Below are 6,972 nucleotides of genomic sequence, written 5' to 3' on the forward strand. Positions count from 1 at the left end.
GGAGTTCACCCCTCACTATTGGTTATTCTTTGGCATTTATTTTCTGCACTGATTTCATTTGGCAAAAATAAATGTTCAGCAGACCTGCAAGTAAAAGGCAATATTTAAAAATAAAGCGGAAATAACCTTGGACGCATTTCCCCAAACAACTTAATGTTGTGATGCATATTTCTAACGATAGAAAGTCGTTCTATACAAAGCAAATGAGAGTAAAACGGGTACTAACCTGCTTTGAGTGGCACAACACGAGGCTGGTTGCAACCTTCGCCCAGCAGTGGAAGATGTTGCTCGTTCTCTTCTTTTATTCCAGAAAGTTCCTCTTTGTACTTGGGTGTCGTTCTTTCACTCATTTTCAAATGATAACTCCAAAAAATCCGCACTTGATCTCTGCTTGGCGATGAGTCATGTGCCTCTTTTCGTTAGCGGCTAGCTAGCTAACAAGCTAAGCTAACTACGCCGAAAAGCATCAACGCGCGAAGATGAGGTTATCGGGACACAAAGACTTAATGAATTATGTCGTAGTCCTTTAGAGTAGCACTGGACATCCTTTGAGAAAATTACAGTCAGTTCTACACTAAATCAGAAGAATTTAGCGGTGCACTGTTTTTGTTCCGGTGTGGACGGGTCGGTGGATGTGGTCGATGTCTTGCGGAAGCTGCGCGCTTGCTAATGACGTCATGCTTTAAGCGCGTATTTTTCAAATATATTTCTTTGCTTCTGTGTTTGTTTTTACACCTGGCTGTTCTATTTTAATATATATATTTTTTACATAATATTTTATTTCGGTTGATTAAAAAAATTAACAAAATAACTAAATTCACGCCACATTGGTGAGTCATCTCTCGCGTCACTTCCGCCTATGCCCCGAGAAGCCTTTGCTGCTCCAGCAGTGGGACGTTTACGATTCTCTGACCGATGCTGCGGTTCACTCGGGCTGCAAGATTGTTTGAATATAATGTCTGCATATACTAGCAGTGCTTCTCAATTATTTCACGCCGGCCCCTACCAAGAAGAAAAAGATTCGCTCCCCCCCACCACCAATTTTTTTTCCGTCTTTGTATCGTGATGTTAGATTGTCAATAAAATATCCCTTAACTAAGCTAAATTGATAAGAAATATAATTTTGAGAATTATTATTGTGAGGATCTCGAAACTCAGTACTCTGTTGTGCAAATATTGATGAGATGATAAATATTTACTCATACGTTTTTTGTAAAATCTTTATTTCAAAAGCAAACCAAACACATTTATGAATACCAAAATCCATGCGATGCATCTAATTTGAAGTACTTAGCACCTGCCATGTCACTCAGGATTTTTTCACGCTTGGGAATCTGATAATGTTCGTTTTTAATGTTCTCATTCAGATCTTTGGGGTCGAGGCAAACACGTAACTCTGGGGAGTTTCTCTTTTTAACACGTGATGGAATTTACCCAGTCGGTGGGTTCTTCCACTTTCTCTGACTCTGATCGGTGTCATTCTGCTCAGTTCCTTTTTTAATCTCTCTTTGAGAGGGGCTGGGACTCTTCTCGGGGCATGTACTACAGGTTCAGCATCTTCCTTGAGCTGTATTTTATAAGTGTAAGGTAGCGTCCCTTGTCCTTTGAAGACAGAAAAGTATTTGTTCACTATACTCTTACTACCTTCACTCTGCAACACTTTGTTGATTTGGTAAATTATTTTTATCAATCCAAGATCTTCAGCTGCTTTGTCTCCATGGTTATACTTGTGAGAGTATGTAAATAGTTTGTGTATTTTTAATCATGTTTTTTATACACTATTTGTATCAATGATAATTACACACACACTCACAGACACGCACATCATTGCTTCAGCACACATGCGCACACCCACACGCTTGTTTTAAGTTTCACTTTCCATAGGTTTCGTTTTTCTCTGAATAAAGTCCAGAGGGATGGGCGAAGAAGTCAGTGAGAGTGCGGGAGAGTGAACTGGCAAGACGTCTACTTCACTTCCTGGCTTCTCCTCCCATCGCGATAGAGAAAAGACAAAACCTTCCCTGGTTATTCCTCTGGTTCTCTGCATTTAATTCAGTCTAATGAAGGCGTCAGGACCTTTTAAACCTGACAATACTAGTCTACTCGGCACAATTTTGAACGTTAATTTGTGTTGTCTTCCCTTTGCTGTCACTTTTAGCCTTCAACATCCCTTTGTTTTTATTGGCTGATTGTTGTAAGTTTTCAATTTCACGGCCTTGTCTGTGACTCTTTCCGGTTTCTCTTCAAGTGATTTCAACTCTTTTTCGTTAATTATGTTTGCTTTTGCTCCTGTGTAAATTTTAAAAGCAAATAGTGTCCCATTGACAAGCAGTGGTGCAATCCATTTATCTTCTTTTACTGCATTAACAGCTTGCTCTGGGTCTCCTCTAGTTTGTTGTTGCACATCGCTTTCGTCATATGACACGATTTTGATGAAAAAAGTGTCACTTAGGTCATCACTATCATCTGTGTCTTCCTGCACGGTGTGCACTTTCTTCTTGGTGTCGCACATCTTAGCATAGTGATTTTGCTTTTTACACTTAGCACATGTTCTCCCAAATGCAGGACACCGTTTTGGCTCGTGCATTTCTCCACTTTTTACAGCTGAATGGAGCTTGATCATTTTCATTGTTTTTGGTCTTTTTCTTGAATCGCAGTTTACCTTTGCTCGTCACTGCCTTCACGGACTCTGTTTTGTCATAAGATGGTGCTGCTTGGGAAGTTAGCACGTGCTGATTTGCTAGCTCGTTAGCTTGGCAAGTCTTTATTGCATTTTCCAATGTTAGGTCCGCCTCCCTCAACAGCCTCTCTCTTAGTTTCTTTTCGTTAGTCCCGAACACAATCTGATCCCTTATCATTGAGTTTTTCAGATCACCAAAGTTACAAGACTTGGCTTGAATTTTGAGATCGGTGAGGAAATTGTCAAAGGACCAACCGGGCTGTTAGAGTCTTGAACGAAACACGTATCTCTCACAAGTTCCGTTTTTCTTAGCTAGACAGTGTTCATCAAATTTTTGTAGGACCTTTTCAAACTTGTCTTTATCTTCGGGTTCATTGAATACCTCGATGGCCTCGGCTCCGGCATTGGTTCTCAAAAGGGCTATTTTTCTTTCGTCCGTTCTGTTTCCGACTCCCACGGCAGCAAGGGAGAGCTGGAATTGTTGCTTGAAAGCCGTACATAATTTCAACAGGAGGTGCTACTGTCAGACCCAAAGTGTATCCTCAACCTGAGCTTCATTCTGTCTTAACTGGGGCCGGTCTGTCATCACTACCAGCAGGTGTACAACGTGAAACTATTCCAACAATACAGAGTGACCAAGCTTCACCAACAACCTGATCGTTTGCTTACAGCACTGGAGAAGCAAAATGAAATTACATCTTCACTTTTCAAACAACAATCACTTTTGCTGTTACCCAAACGAGATTTGCAAGTTTTTGATGGAGATCCATTAAAATACCTAAGTTTCATAAGAGCCTTTGAACACAACATCGAAGAAAGAACTCCTAATCACAAGGACTGTTTGTACTACCTCGAGCAATATACCAGAGGCCAGTCCCTGGATCTGGTCCGAAGCTGTCAACATCTGCCACCTTCTCGTGGATTCATTAAAGCGAAGGCTTTGCTACAAGAACATTTTGGAGATCCGTTTAAAGTAGCTTCTGCATACATGGACAAGGTACTTTCATGGCCTTTGATAAAGGGAGAAAATCTCAAGGCGATGCAGGCCTACAGTTTATTGCTTCGTGAATGCTGTAATTCAACGGGAGATTCTGTCGGTGACCTAAACGTGCCCACCAATATGCAAATTATGGTTAAAAAACTGGCTTACAAGCTTAGAGATAAGTGGAGAAGTGTGGTCTGCCATCTGCAAGAAACGTACCATCGCAGAGCCACATTTCATGACATTGTGGAGTTTGTGGAGAAGCAAGTTAAGATTGCAAGTGATCCTCTCTTTGGAGATATACAAGATTTGCCTGCAACAGTAAAAAGAGAGTTTAATCCTGTGACTTTTCGGACTGGTACGAAAGCTAAAGGGAGTAGCTTTGCCACTACATGTGGAAAAGAAAATGGAGCCTGTAAATAAAATGGAGAAGAACTTACCTGTAAAGGCATGCTTGTTTTGTGGAGCTGGACATTCTTTGGATGTTTGCCTTCTATTGGATAAAAAGACGCAAGTTGAAAAGATGTCTTTTTTGAAGGAAAAAGGAATGTGCTTTGGTTGTTTGTGCATTGGGCACAGAAGCAGAGAATGCAAAGGACGTTTGGTGTGTCGAGTATGCAATAAGAAGCACCCTACCTTGTTGCATATTTATTCCCAAACGAAGCAAATAAGTTCAACACAGGCCGATGTTGATTTAGAAAGTGTCAGAGACGGACGGTGCTGTGGTGTCAATTCAGTCCACTGGCTTGACTGGGACCGGTAAACAGGACTGTGTGTTATCAATACTACCCGTCCAGGTGAAATCCAAAAGAGGTAACAAAACTTTGTCTTCTGTTGGGTACAGAGGCGCGCAGAACTGTGTTGAGAGGGCTTTTGTACTAGATCTCCTGTGAGGAATAAATCGGCTCCTGTGTGAAGTTGCCGGCTTCCTGGTCATCTTTCTCTCAAAACGAGCGCGCATAATTGTTGGATGAATGTCGGTCATGTTTGGTTAATCATTAATGGAATCAGATAATTAATTCGAATAATTTGGTAAAAGTTATGCTACAGTCTTAGAGTTAAATTCCAACGGCACCAAGAGAACAAAAATAATATACTTGCTTAGGAGGAAAGGTAAACAAATTCAAAATCTTTGACTTAAACTTGTGAAACATTAATGTCTATTCAAGACATGAGAGAGGCAATTGACCTTGAACGCATTTCCCCAAACAACTTAATGTTGTGATGCATATTTTTAACGATAGAAAGTCGTTCTTTACAAAGCAAATGAGAGTAAAACGTGTACAAACCTGCTTTGTGTAGCACAACACGAGGCTGCTTGCAAACTTCATCCAGCAGTTGAAGATGTTGCTCGTTCTCTTCTTTTATTCCACAAAGTTCCTCTTTGTACTTGGGTGTCGTTCTTGCACACATTTTCAAACGCCAATCCCAACAAATCCGCACTTGATCTCTGCTTGGCGATAACTCGTGAGCTTCTCTTTGTTCGACGAGACGAATTAAAGATGGCGTCGATTTTTAAAGTAGCGCTGAATGGATTTCCTGCGTGAAAACTGCAGTCTGTTCCGCACGAAATCCGAAGAACAGGAACACCCCGCTGTGATGATTGGCTGCTGGCCATATGGAGCACTGTCACCGCTCACCGACAGATGTCGCCATTTGCGATGCAAATCATTGTTATCTTCTTCTAAACATTGTAAAAACGTACGATTTGAAAAAAGAAAAAACGAAAGATTTAAACCGTATGCATTTGACCAAACATTTTAGTTCCCAAATATGAACTTTACAGATGTATTGAATTTTACTTTTGTTGCTGCCTTTGTTAAAACATCTGACACCATGTCGTCGGCTGGACAGTATTCCAAATGTATTTCCCTTTTATTATCAGTTGACATGATAAAATGATGTAAATGCCCGATAAGGTGCATTGCTGTTGTTTTGTTTATGTGTGTGGATGGGAGGTCGTGGACCTGCAGTGCCACCTAGTGGCGTTTCCGTGTTTGTTTAAGGGGGTTCATTTCTTCTTCGTTTTGTCTATTTAACTTCCGGGTCACGACGTCACAAATCGTGTCCTGATACGTTACCGGTGGCGCGCTCAGTGTATCAACGTCTGCCCAGGCAAAGACAACCGTTTATTAGCGCCCTTGGAAAGCGTAACGAGGTATGACGATGCAATAAAATACTAAATGTACTAAAATGTGAATTACTTTATATACTACTGTTACAGTTTGTGTTTGTTTTTCTGCTTAATAGTTTTCACGGTGCAGTATATGTGACCATTGCTCAGCAATAAAAGTTTCTCGACACCAGTTGAAACTCTCCGCCATTATTTCAAGACCAAGGGGCCGCTACAGTGAAAACTCGACGCAACACAAAGCCTTGCCATCCCTGGTGAAGAGTTAATCACCATCAACCAAAGACACCCATCAACCCGGTACCAACCAGTCTACACTGCCATGAATCAGCTCTCATAACCTGGCAAGAATTCAAATGGACATGCAAATTTAGCAGATTTGAACTTTCCTGATAATAACTTGCTGTTGTAAGGTAAATGTTGTGAACTAATTCACAACTGCTCATGTTTCTAAAATTGGTGATGAGTTCAAGGTACATGTGCTTTTGTATAATTAATGTTACACCTCTTCATCTCTTTCCGTTAATCTGCACACCCTTTATTTCTGACATCCTGCTTGTATGCTAAGAATCCTTTGGGTTGTGCATTATTTGTTAATGCTTGATGTAAATGTTACTCTGTAGTAAGGTGTAACTACAGCTTAAATGTGTTAATTCAGGCATAGCACAATCAAAGGCTACTTGACTCAGAGCAGACGAACAAACAAACAGTATGTCGCTTCCAGCAGAGGGTGCAGTCAGTCCTACCGACACACAGCTCAGATCCAGCTCTCGCGAAAGAAAGTTAACAGAGAAAGGCCAAGAGATGAATGAACAAGGTACTAAAAAACGTGAGAAGGCTTTTAACAAGGCCTTTGATCATTGGAAGCTGGCCGCAAAGGAGACAAGGACAAAACTAAAAACCCTCTGTTCATCGGAAGACCTTCTCAGCTTAAAGCAACACATTCAAGCAAAGCATAATGATGTAAGCCAGCAGTATGAACCCATCCTACGTAATTGTAACACTACGCCCGAGATTGTCAAAAAAATGGATGCCTGCGTGATGCTAACAGGGGAAATATGTGATCTTCTTACGAAACGTCTCGAGACTGTTAACCAAGAATTTAATGACCAGCTTGAGAAGGAAAGGGTGAGAGAAATATTAAGCAAAGATGAGTATGGATCTATTTTTGGCCACACC

General features: G+C 40.9%; 1 long non-coding RNA gene across 1 annotated transcript; it reads left to right on the forward strand.

The window, feature by feature from the left end:
- The first annotated feature begins 5,789 nt into the window (after positions 1-5,789).
- On the forward strand, positions 5,790-6,269 carry LOC148342147 (uncharacterized). The gene is made up of 2 exons (XR_015841527.1): positions 5,790-5,820; positions 5,913-6,269. It is a non-coding gene; the product is annotated as an uncharacterized LOC148342147 (long non-coding RNA).
- Positions 6,270-6,972: the final 703 nt, after the last annotated feature.

The sequence above is a fragment of the Idiotropiscis lumnitzeri genome, chromosome 2 (genome assembly GCF_059441095.1).
Source record: "Idiotropiscis lumnitzeri isolate Australia: NSW breed Sydney's pygmy pipehorse chromosome 2, RoL_Ilum_1.0, whole genome shotgun sequence".
NCBI classification, from domain to species: domain Eukaryota; kingdom Metazoa; phylum Chordata; class Actinopteri; order Syngnathiformes; family Syngnathidae; genus Idiotropiscis; species Idiotropiscis lumnitzeri.